General features: G+C 45.1%; 1 protein-coding gene across 27 annotated transcripts in view; it reads left to right on the plus strand.

The window, feature by feature from the left end:
* TCF7L2 (transcription factor 7 like 2) overlaps positions 1-12,651 on the plus strand; it is a 188,860-nt gene that overhangs the window by 59,803 nt on the left and 116,406 nt on the right. The gene's annotated exons all lie outside the window — the stretch shown is intronic.

Consider the following 12,651-nt stretch of genomic DNA (forward strand, 5'->3'; position numbering starts at 1 on the left):
TTTCTTCAACGGCGCTTTTTTTTTTCTGGTGGGGGGTGGGGGTGGGGTTTGAATTTTGATGGGGGCATTTCTGTCTGTTTGGTGCGTTTGGATTGTTTCAGAGAGTTTCTCTCCCAGCCATAATGTGCAGAGTTTGCCATCAACCATTCTCTCCAGGGAGAAAGTGTTGCCTAAAACAACCCTGAGATCCCTATCTCTTCAAATCACCCACTTTGATTATAATATCTATTGTTCTGCTCCTTGCTTCTTGGCAAATACGGGCCCCTCCATGTGTACAATTAAAAACACAGAACAGCCCTTCAAGTCGAAGCGCCTGGGATATCCTGCTGTTTCGGAGGAGACCTTGGAAGTGGACACAACTGTATTTCCTTCCCCAAATGAGGTTATTGTGCTCGAAATATCTCCTGGTAGTTTATTAAAGGAAACCACAGGCTGGGGTCAGCGGCAGTTTCTCCTGCTTGGAGCCTGCTTGCTGTCTTGCCTCTTCTTTCTGGGTCTTGCTTCCTCCCCTACTGCCTGCCCCCAGTTTTCTTCAGCCCTCAGCTGGCACGCACTTCCCAGGGGGGCAGCCCCGCGTTGGGGTGGAGTTGGAGCGGCGCAGCTTTCTGGCGACCCTTTCTGGCAACCCGTCCTCCCTTGTTGTCCCTCTGGAACGTTCGGAAGGAATTCGGGGTGTGGACTTCCTTGAGTGATTGGGATTAGACCAGTTGAGTCTGCAGTCAGATGAGAAGTGAGTGGGCAAAGGGGACTATTGTGTGCGGCTCCTCGGGACAGAAAGCCTGCCTTCATCTTTTACTGTGCCTAATGGACAATTGAGACATTCAGCTTATGTCTGAAAGGAAAGTGGGCCGGAATGGTCTAGCAGACCTCCCAGATGAAGGCTTGTAGGAGAAGCAAATAGAGACAAGGATTACCAACCCGGAAAACAACCGGGGCAGAGTCCTGGGAGAGAATGTTTATTTCCTTGCTCTCTAGGAGGGATTTGGAAAGAGCCATAATCCTGGGTTAGGAGTAATTTGTTACAGCAAGATGATACTTGAGTGACAGGCCACTTCTGGCTGAGGCAGCAAGACTTGTGTGCAGGGGGGTCTGGGGCCTCCACAAGGTCAGCCTCACTAAATCTTCACCCTGGCTCGGGGTTGGTTCCTCCCTGAGCAAAATTAACCAGAGGCGCTGCTGACCTTTCGGCTTCCTGGGTGTAGTGTTACGAAGCATCTCCACATGCTTGTCACAGCGAGAGAATCGGACAATCAAAATTTGGACAGGGTGGGACTTGCTGGAGCCATTGACCTCTTTCAGATGTGACAGGGGAAAAAAATAAAAGGGATATTCAGTGTGGTTCATGGTTTCAGTTGGAGTTGGGGGACGTGAGTCAGGTCTACGTTGCATTTAGTTCCTACGTCCACCGACCACAGCACGTTAATTGGGTGTTCATTGACTGCCCCATCTGCCAGTGATTTTGTGTGTGTGTGTGTGTGTGTCGGGGGGGAAAGAATACAGACCTGGGAGGAGAGCCTGATGAGAAAAATCCAATTCTGTAGAGCTCACGGCTGTGGTGCAAGAAGGGAATGTGATGATTCATACATTTAAAATAACCCATCCAGGTCACTGGGACCCTGCTACTCCCTGGCTTTTACCTCTCAAAGGTCATCTGATGGTTGCATGTCTAACAATTTTACACGGTAGACCTGTAGCTTCTGGCTTTTAAATCCCCTGTGCCGTTGGAGGAAGAAATAGTACATTTTAACCATCTTGGACCTCATAGAACTCTTTTTTTTTTCCTTTACTTCATTTACAGGGTTTACCTTTTGTGTTTGAAAACATGATAAGTCAGGAGGCTTTAGGCAACAAGCGATTTTGCGCTCATGAAAAAAAAACCATAGTAACATGTACTTCTAGATTTTTATTAAATATATCGGGGTGACGTTGGTTAATAGCATTATGTAAGTTTCAAGTGTACAGTTCTGTAATACACCATCTGTATGTTGCCTTGTGTGCTCATTTTCCAAAGTCTCCTGTCAGCATATATTTGACCCCCTTTGCCCTCTTCATTTTCCCCTCAGCCCCTTCTCCCCCAGTAACCATCTTTCTGTTGTCTGTATCTATGCGTTTTTGTTGGTTCGTTTGTTGCTTCCTGTTTTATGTCTCACATAGGAGTGATTATATGGCTCTTGTCCTTTTCCGTCAGACTCATTTCAGTTAGCATGATAATTGCAGGATCCACCCATGTTGTTGAAAATGCCAGTACTTCATCTTTTCTTGCGGCTGAGTAGTATTTCATTGTATGTATGTACCCCATCTTCTTTATCTGATACTCCGTTGAAGGATTCTTAGGTTGTTTCCTTATCCTTCCATGCCCATGTTTTTAGACAGAGAAATTGAGGTGCAGAGACACGACGACCTGCCGGAGGCCGCAGGACAGGGAGAATCAATGGACTGTAGGATTCGGGCTTCCGAACCGTCTCCTTTTCTGTCGACTCATGGCTCCACTCTATTTGCTTTTAGCCACATGCCTTGAAACGAGTATCACATACTCTGTCCTCTCTCTCATGTCCCTTCACCTGCGCTTTAAACGGTCCCTCCCTAAGATCCAACACTAGCCCAGATCACATTTGGAAATTACTGGTTTCCCAAGAAGTTTTGGAGGGTATGATTTATTACCGTTGCCTTTAAAAGAATAGGTTCACTTGTTTTTCAGCTCATTCTTTACACATTATGGCCTTACGGATGCTGTTTGCATCCGTGACTGTGTGTCCTCCTGCACCCATTTAAAGTACAGTTCGGCGGGTTTTCTATATTCACAAAGTTGTGCAAACATCACACTATTTCCAGAACTTTTCATCATCCACAAAGAAACTCTGTACCCACTAGCAGTCACTCCCCATCCCCTCTTCCCCCTAGTGCCTGACAGTTACTAATTTATTCTCTGTCTCTATGATTTACTTATTCTGGGTATTTTATATAAAAGGAACCATATAGTATGTGACCTTTGTTGTCTGCCTTCTCTTTAAGTTAGCATAATGTCTTCGAGGGTCATCCATGCGTTCATTGCTACATAATATTCCATTATGTGGTCATACCACATTTTATTTATCCATGCATCAGCCGAGACTTGGGGTGCTCTCATTCCAATGTACTGCATACTCACCGAGCTCCCAGAAAGTCCCCCCTCCGGTCCATGAGCTGCTCCGTATCTTCTGGCTTATTTTGCTGGTCTGCAGGTGCCTGTGTTCACCTCAGCATACTGGTAGAGCAGTAGGTGGTAACTTAAACATCCCAGTGAACTGGACTGTACTATACTTGGCCTTTTTACAAGAAGCAGAAATAAAAAATGTGACCACAAGATAGGTCATCTCTGGTCTGTCTCTTACTGTGAAGTTTCTACAGCGGTGTACAAGATCTCATCATTTGTTGGGCACCCCGTGGGGGGGCCAAGAGGAATGGGCTTGCACTGCATTGTCTGGAGGCTGAAGATGGGGGATGAGCGAGACGGGAGGTCAAGGGCTCCTCTCAATTCTTCCTGTGGCTTCCTGTCTTATGACCTGTGGCTCAGGGACGTGGGTGCTTATTTGCAGGGCTGACGTTTGCTTGGAATCCAGCAGTCCTGCGAGGTGGGCTCAGTCTGGAGGCTGCCTGGAGCCGTGGTGGTGGCTGGTCCTGGGTTGCTTTTGCTTGTGACAGTGTGTGTGCCACCTGTCTCTCAGGCTGATTTCCTGCCGGCTCCCTGTGCAGGGTGAGAGCTTCACCATTTCTTTTGAGGGTACCCGTTACCCATTCGTCTCAGTCTTTTTGGAGGAGTCTTGAAGAGTTTTGGCCTGAAAGTACCAAAGGTCTGCATTCTGAGTCAGAATCCCTAGTAATGCATGACTAAGTCGTTTCATTTCTTTCTGCCTCACTTTCTTTTATAATGTGTTTGGAGATTGTGTGCTTTGACCACCTAAAAAGGATGTACTGACAGTCAATTTAGAGGTTTAAAGGGCCTTTAAGAAAGCCGTATGGAATCTGTAAATGTACAACATGGTTATTATTGGCACTGCCCCAACACTGATAGTTTATGCTAATGACTGATCAATCATCTGAGTCACCTGGCAAGTTGGGGGGAAAATACAGATGCCTGGGCCCACTCCCGGACAGTTTGATTTAGCAGGTCTGAGTGGGTCAGGAGAAAAGTCTGCAAATAAACCAGTGAGGTTTGGGAACTGAGGGGTCCTGTCACCCTCATGAATTAAATCTTCCTTGTGCTAGTCCCTGTACCATTCATGAGCTTATTGTGCCATCAACTGCGTCCTAGACGACTTTTCTAGGCCTCGGAAGATCTAGTCTGGACACAGAGCATGTGCTTTGTAAATGCTGCAGGAATTCACGTGTTAGCGTTGAAAGGGGTTTTTGAGGTTATGTTCCCCAATTTTCTACTACAGACTTAGGCTCACAGTGGGGAAGAGGTTGCCCAGGGAAGAAGTGAAGCAGTTGCCCAGGTGTGGCAGAGCTGGGCCTGGAAAGGAGATTTCTGGACTCTTCTCCTCCTTGCTACTCCCAGGAGCACAGCCATAATTTTAAGAGTGACATTTTGGGGAGGGTGGGAGGAAAGCCTGGGTCCCAGCCCAAGGGGCTCACCTGGTGTGCGGGGAAGAGCCTGGTGTAATCCTGTCCAGCTTGTGCTCCTCTGGGCTGCTATTCAACTGCCTCCCTGCAAACCACTGACCTGGCAAATGCAAAAATATCTCGGGGACAGGGGCATCGGAATAATTGGCCAGGAAAAGAAAACAGTGAATCCCAAGTTCTGGTTATTGAATTTTTTATTTGTTATTTGCTTGTTTTGCTTTGTAGCTCTGGTAGCCTTGGAGGAAAATAATAGTTTGCCTAGCTTTCAAGGGGAAAAGAGCAATGCTAGATGCTGGAGAAGGGTTATTTATTCCTTTGGGGACACTGTGAGACATTCCTGTAGCCATGCCCTTTGAGACACCGATCCCTGGCTGGGGTTCAGGCAGGGATGCCCAGCAGTTGATAAGAAAAGCAGGGAAGCAGAGGAAGCCCTAAGGCAGGCCAGGGTGAAGCTGGAAATATCAGGTGGTCTGGAGCCCTGTGCACTTGACTGCCAGCTGACCCAGTGACCTCAGGCAAACTGAGCCTTGTTCTATGGGCCTTAGATTTCTCCTTGATAAAACGTGAGTTATAACTTTTTGCCCATTTACTTCATAGGGTTATTGTGATTGTGGTTATGAACTCTAAAAATACTCTTCAGCTGTGAAGTGATACTCTTAGGACCCTTGAGATTGTTCTGATTAGGAAGAAAAGGGTTAACTGTAAGGATTTCATTTAAAAATTGTATAGTGACCAACACGTAGAGACAGGATGAAACTATTAAATTTTGTTTTTAAAAAGGTGCCTTGATATCCTGCCCCACATCACCCCCATATTCCTTTTATGTTGAAAATGGGATAGTTAGTGACTTTAAGGGAAACAGTTCCAAGTTCCTATCATGTTTGGCTTCATAAAAAAAACAAAAAAGAAGAAGAAAACAAAAAGAAAAAGTCAATCCTAACATCTTACTGAATTTTTTTCTGTGGCTTTCTTCCTTCTCCAAGTTCAGAGTGTACCTGTCTTTCTGAGGTCTTTGGTTTTCTTTTCCTGGGTAACTATAGTAAATACCCATCTAGCAGAAATCATCCCTTTCTGAATTTTCTTTGTCTCTATGCAGTCATGCTTTATTGGCATATAAAGCCTCTTTAAATAGAGCCTCTATCTTAGGCTCTCTGTGGATTTTTCAAAAGAAGAAATTCCTGGAGTATGTTTTAACCTAGGACAAAGTAGGCTAATCTCCTATACCTTCTGCATCTGCAAGAATATTGCTCAAACATTTTTGTAGCAGTAGTCCTAAGGATCCTGCAGGATTCTGAAGACTTCTGAAATAGTTTCACAGAGTTTTACTGTTAGGTATATATATGATCAGTGCTAACTTTTGGAAACCTGTTGGCGTGTATATGATTCAGAGGGTAGGCCAGATTCTTAAATGCACCGCAGCTTCTTCTATTTTAACCATTGGGATAAATGGCGATTTCCTGATCTCACCCCCCTCCCCGCCCCCAGGGCAAAATGACTTATTTATAGAAGATGAGCTGAATTTTCCATCTTCTCTTTCTGAGAAATGAAGTAGGCTTGGAAAGAGACGGCCAAGCCTGCTCTTCCATGGGCCTATGTGTGGATGCTCCTCACAGCATGAGCTCCTGCAGAAATGTGTATGTGCTCTTGGCATTGATAGTCGTGCCTCCTGGAGGCTCCCTAAGTTTTTCTGTTTTCCTCTTATGATGAGTGGCTTCTGGTGGTCGTTTGTGAAATTGAGTGATGTGAACATTAGAATCCTGGTTGTGCATTTTAAGTAGAGTTGGCATGGGCCTTGCTGAGGCTGCATGGGGATGGTGTTGGGAGCGAGTCACCTTGCAGGGGAGGAAGGATTAATGACTTTGGACATGATAGGCCATGGCTGGCTGTACTCTTGGTTTGGGGTGTTTAGGCAGAATAGTGACTTTCCATTTTATAACAAACACATGTACAACTTTCTAGCACTGGTGAGTTAGGAAGGCTTAGCCATCAAAATCTATCGTGAGGATGGTTTTCAATTAATTTGAATTCTTGTAAGATGAATTTTTCTAGGACAAAGCACCCCTATTAAGAAATAGCTTGGATTTTGTAGTCTGGTAGAGGATGCCTATCTACCAGTCTGAGGAAAGGAGCAACACCTTCAAAAATTGTAAAATCAGCCCTTTTCTGGGTGATAGGTTTTCTTACAGGACATAGTTTTCCAGAAGAAATTGGTTTCATCTCTTCTGAACAGTCTCTTTAGGCCCTACTGTGTTCCTGTTCCCACTCTGAACTCCGCATTCTGCCTGAGCCCGTGGCAAATGCTGCCTGTTGGTGGGAGACAGAGTTGGCGCATGTGGGCTTTAGTCCAGATTTTTGTGACATGGGAAAGTGGAACACATTGGAAAACTCTGGAGAGAGGAACTTCCAAACCTAGAAAGTTGATCCCAAAGCACACAGGTCACATCACCATGACCAGAGGAATTTCTGCCTGGCATTCTTTTGTGGTGATTTGATGACACGTGACACGTTGCCAGTGTCCCCTGGGAAGTGGGTGAGAACTTTTAAACACATGAACCTTTTCCAGTCAGAATTGCTAAGGGATTTTCAAACTTCCATTTTAGAAAGAAGAGATAGTCATTTCGGTGAGATTGTGGTCTAGTGGGTAGACTCTGTGATTGGAATTCATGGCCAGAGAGCTCAGATTCTTTTCTGAACTTTCCCCCCCAAACTTGAGTCTGTCAGTGATGATTCAATCCAAAATGTTGCTTTTGGGTCCCTGAACATGGTTTTCTATGTGATTGTGTTGGGCTGTCTGGAGTTGAGGCCCAGTGAAGGTACATGTCCTGTTTGACATAGTCTTCACGTCTTGACACATTCATTCCCAAAGCCAGGGATGGCAAACTGGGGCCTGTGGGCCAAAGCTGGCTGGCCATCTGCTTTTGTGTGGCCTGTGAGCTAAGAATGATTTTTATTGTTTTTTTTTAAGTGGTTGGAAAGCAAGAGAAGAAGAATATTTCCTGACACAAGAAAATGACATGAAATCCAAATTTCAGTGTTGTAAATAAAGTTTTATGGGAACAAGGCCATGATGTAACACAACTATACCTACATGTATTGCCGGTGGCTCAGTTGAGTCGTTAGGAGAGAGAATGTATGGGTCGCAAAGCCTGAGATATTTAGTGCATGGCCTTTTACGGGAAAAGTGTGCCAACCTTGCCCTGAACAAATAAAGGAGCAGACTCCACTTGCCCATCCACCTGTGGAATGGAGCGAATAAAAGGGAGTGCCAGGAAGCTGCTTTGGAGGTTTATCAAGGATGTGGAGTTTCCTGGTCATCTTCATCATTATCATCCCTGTTGTCCTTTTCAATTGTCCTATTTGTTTAGAAAATAAGTTTGTACCAGGGCCTCAGCAGCCCTCAGGTGGCAAGTTCCCTGATCAGCCCCTTCACTCCATCCTTGCTCTCCAGTCTGGATTCACGTAGGTGGGGGTGTCTTCATGGGAGCAGGTTCTATCAGGCCCACTGGAACCTGATCCCAGAGGGACCTTCTGATTTGGGAGATCCATTCCCATTTGCCTTTCCTATTCCTTTTTTATCGGGGGAGTTGGAAGAGGAGAAATTCGAGATGTGTACCTTTCTCCTTTTGCTGACAATTTAACAGGCTTTTAAATAGCCTTGATTCCTTTCAGGCCAGTGGTATTGTATATATTTCGAGATTTTGTCCACAGGTCCAAAAGCTTAAGTTAAGCTCCCTGAGACATATCATAAAATATGATTTTGGGAAAAACTCTTAATAGGCCATGAGCAGAACATTATTATTAAACAAAGAATGAAATGCTGAAGCTGAGATCCCCTCCCCCCCAAATGAAAGTCGAGCGGAATCCATTTCAACAGTTTTCAGTGCAGGAATTCCCACAGCCCCATTTGATTGCAGTTTGTTGAAAAGTTTAATGTTTTTGTAGGCAATTCATAATTTCCATGTTGAGCAGCCTAAAAGGAAGAGAGCTGGAGCTCAGTGTTGTTTTCATAGTGGGATGGTGGGAACTTTTTTTTTCTTCCCCAAAAAGGATATAAAACCGAAGTGGAACTATTGGGGAAAAATGCTGCGTGGCTTTCCAACTGGTTTGTAAATTGGAGGTGCTTCTTTCTCCAAGTCTTCCTTCAGGACCCAACAGAATAAATAGAATTTCCTGCTGCTTAATGTGTCCAGGAAGGAAAAGATTTTCCTCTAGGCTCTAATAGTACCTAATTTCCTTTTTCTTCTTTTTATTTATTTATTTTCTCTATTAATAAGGGCCAATTGTAGAAGATGAAGAGACCTGGGAAATCCATCTCTTTTGGAGGAGGTTAATAACTTCCTTTAAAAAATTCTGACATAATACTTACTTCCCCAGAAGGAACCTCGTCAGCCTAAACGCCAGTTAAGATCCAAGGGACAGGCATGGGTTTGCGGGGACTCAGCCATTCGGTGGGATCAAGTTGCACTGGGACCTCGAGGTTGGGGCTGTCACTGTGGAGTCCCTGGAAGTCGTTGGGATTGGGGCTGTCTTCCTCTGCCATCTGGATTTGGTTAGTTCTCTCTGGGCAGCAGGGCCGAGTCTCATTTCCTCCAACCAGTAATGTTATATAGGCAGTGATCCTGGGCTGCCCTAACATAATTGAAAATTATGTGTATTGTAGGCTCGGAGTGCTGAAATGTAGGCTCATAAAAATATGTGGCGCAGGTAGCCCGCGGAGATTGGATATGGCACACAATGAAGCTTTTATGTAAAGTAAGAATTATATGTCTCCACATTAATATTGCATTATGGGTATGATAATGCTTGGGTGGGGTCCTCAGGGCAGATCTGTCGTGTTAACTAAAGCCTCAATTTCCTAATTCAGTGGAGCTGGTACTTGGAATGCAATCAAATCCGTTTCGCAGATGGCCAAAGATGAAAAGTTGTCCATTAATCGAACCTTTCCCACTGAGGGCAGCGGGACATGTAGGTGTGCGATAGAATCTGCTTGGCATTGTCCTCACAGGTTTTTATGAGATGGAGGGCTGAGTGCTGGCAGGTGTCCATTTTGGTTGGCCTCAAGGAAATGACTCTGTTGAGTGGTTTTGACCAATGAGGCCCATATATTTATGCGGCAAGAGAGAAAGGCAGAAGTCAGGATGAGAAGTCAGGATGAGACAGGGCAGAAGAGAGTTCCATTACCCTCCACCCTGAGTTTTCGGAAACATTTGCTTCAGTGGTTCTCAACTTGGGATGGTCCTGCTCCCAAACATGGTATTGGAAATGGTTTGATTATAGGGGTGATGAAGGGGAGTGTGCCTTATGATATTTCCTGCCTGGAGGCCCAGACTCCTAGAAGTCTGTCAGTGCTTGGGACGGCCCCCCACCTACCCCCATCCCACATGGGACAAGCCTCCCCCCCCAGTTTATAGGTGAAAAACTGGAGGTCCATGGAAGAAAAGGCATTCGATGCAAGGTCTTATGGCAAGTTACCAGGACAGGCAAACAGGTTTCCTTACTCAACTTCCAACTAAAAACTCTGAAGACGAAGTTACTCCAACCTTATATTGAACTAGGTTAGGAATGACTGTGTACTTTAGGTGAGCATCTTCCCCCTTCAGGTGGAACTGAGTTGGGTTTTAATTGGCCAGCCAGATGGTTGTATCTTTGAGCAACTTAAGGAACTTCCGGCCAAGATGGAAGCCTAGACAGACACACTGCGTCTCCCTCTACAACTAAGAAGGAATACAACTACCTCAAAACTAGAGACAACCAGAAGTTCCAGAAAATCAAGCTGCATGGAAGTCCAAAACACAAAGATAAAGAAGAAATACTCATCCACACAGGTAGGAGGGGTGGAGCCAGGGTAGAGAGGACGTGACGTGGTGGTGACAGCAGTGGCAGCAGTGGCAGGCTGGTGGAAAGCGCAGTCACACATTTAAAAAAGTCAGGAGGGACACCTGGGGAGTGTTCCCAGCACCAAACTAGACCACATAGCTCATGGTTCCAGCGCTGGGGAAAATAAAGCCTCATTGCTTCTGACTGTGCAAACCGGTAGGGGTTGGGGCGCAGGAAGAAACTGCTGGTCTCTCAGCAGAGTCCGTTTGCTTAGAGAGCCCCCCCCCCCTTGGTTCTAGAATGTCCACAGATCCACCTACTCTGGGAACGGTGGCCAGGGCAACAGCTAGAGAGGTGCCAGTCCTATATGGAAGTGGGAGAAGTGCTTGGAAAAGGGGAGCAAGTAGCATTGTTCCCTCTCAGACCCCTTCCCCACATATAGCAACCACAATGTGGTGAAATGGGTCGCCTGAACTGACGAATACCTAAGGCTCCACCCCTTACAACATAACAGATGTGACGGCTCTACCTAAGACACAGAGGCACACACAGGAGCCTGTCAAGATAAAGAGACAGAGAAGTATGGCCCCGAAGAGAGAACAGATCAAGGTTCCAGTGGGAGAACTAAGCAATGAAGAGATAGCCAAGCTAATAGATGCAGAGTTCAAAACACTGGTGATAATGATGCTCACAGACTTGACAGATATGCTTAAGTACAGCAAATACATAAGGGAAGAAGTGAAGGCTGTGCTAAAAGAAGTGAAGGAAAATCCACACAAAACCAATGAAGAAGGGAAGGAAACCAGGTTCAAATCAATGATTTGGAACATAAGGAAGAAAAAAAACAGTCAACTAGTACAGAATGAGGAAACAAGAATTGATCAAAATGAGGAGAGGCTTAGGACCATGTGGGACAACTTTAAAAATGCCAACATCCAAATCAAGGGCGCCAGAAGGAGAAGAGGAAGAGCAAGAAATTGATAGTTTATGTGAAAAAATAATAATGAAGGAAAACTTCCCATATTTGGTGAAGGAAATAGACATACATGTCCAGGAAGCATGGAGAGTCCCAAACAAGTTGGACCCAAAGAGGACCACACCAAGACACATCATAATTAAAATGCTAAAGGTTAAAGATAAAGAGAGACTCAAAAGCAGCAAGAGAAAAGCCTGTAAGACTATCAGCTGACTTCTCAAAAGAAACTTTGCATGTAAGAAGGGACTGGCAAGAAGTATTCAATGTGATGAAAAGCTAGGAGCTACAACCAAGATTACTCTATCAAGCAGAGCTATCATTTAGAATGGATGGGCAGTAAAGTGCCTCCCAAATAATGGAAAGCTAAAGGAGTTCATCATCACCAAGTCATTATTATATGAAGTGTTAAAGGGCCTTATTTAAGAAAAAGAAGATAAAAACTATGAACATTAAAATGACAACAAACACAACTATCAACAACTAAATCTAAGAAATAAAAATAAAATCCAAATAAGCAAACCAGAATAGGAACAGAATCATAGGTATGGGGATCATTTGGAGGGTTATCAGGTGGGAGAGGGAAAGGGGAGAAAAGGGGAAATGGTGCAGGGATTAAGAACCATAATTGGTTGCTACAAAATAGACAGGGGGAAGTTAAGAATAATATAGGAAAGGGTGAAGCCAAAGAACTTATATGAACGACCCATGGACATGAATTAAGGGGGGTGGGATTGCTGGAGGGGAGGAGGTATTGGGCAAAGGGGAGCAAAGGGAAAGAAATTGCTACTACTGTAACAACATAATCAATACAATAAAATAATGTAAACCCATGGAAGAGCTTGTGGGTGGCTTTGGCCCTTCTCTGTCACATGAAATCTGAGCAAACCCTTCCTTCTTTCTGGACTGCCCTTTGCTGTCTTTTCTGATGAAATCTTTCTGACTTAACAAGACTCTGCGAGAAGTGCCGCCTTGGCATTCCGCGGGCACGATTCTGAGTCTTGGCTGCAGCTTCTCCCATTCTGTCTCGGCCTGTGCGGGTGTTGGCTCCCTCGCATGTGTGAGCCCCCTGAGGGCAGCATTTTTGTCCTTCCATCAGGCACAAAGCAATCTCTAACCATGTTCATTGAGTAAATGTTTTCTGTAGGATTGACGTTAAAAGTGCCTGCCCCCCTCTCTGTCTCGCCCCCTCCCCCTCCCTCCCCCTCCCCCTCTGTCTCTCTGTGGGTCTCTGAATCAAAGATCAAGATGGCTCCTCA

Source organism: Furipterus horrens, unplaced genomic scaffold (assembly GCF_987537825.1).
Source record: "Furipterus horrens unplaced genomic scaffold, mFurHor1.1.pri manual_scaffold_5, whole genome shotgun sequence".
Classification (NCBI taxonomy): Eukaryota; Metazoa; Chordata; class Mammalia; order Chiroptera; family Furipteridae; genus Furipterus; species Furipterus horrens.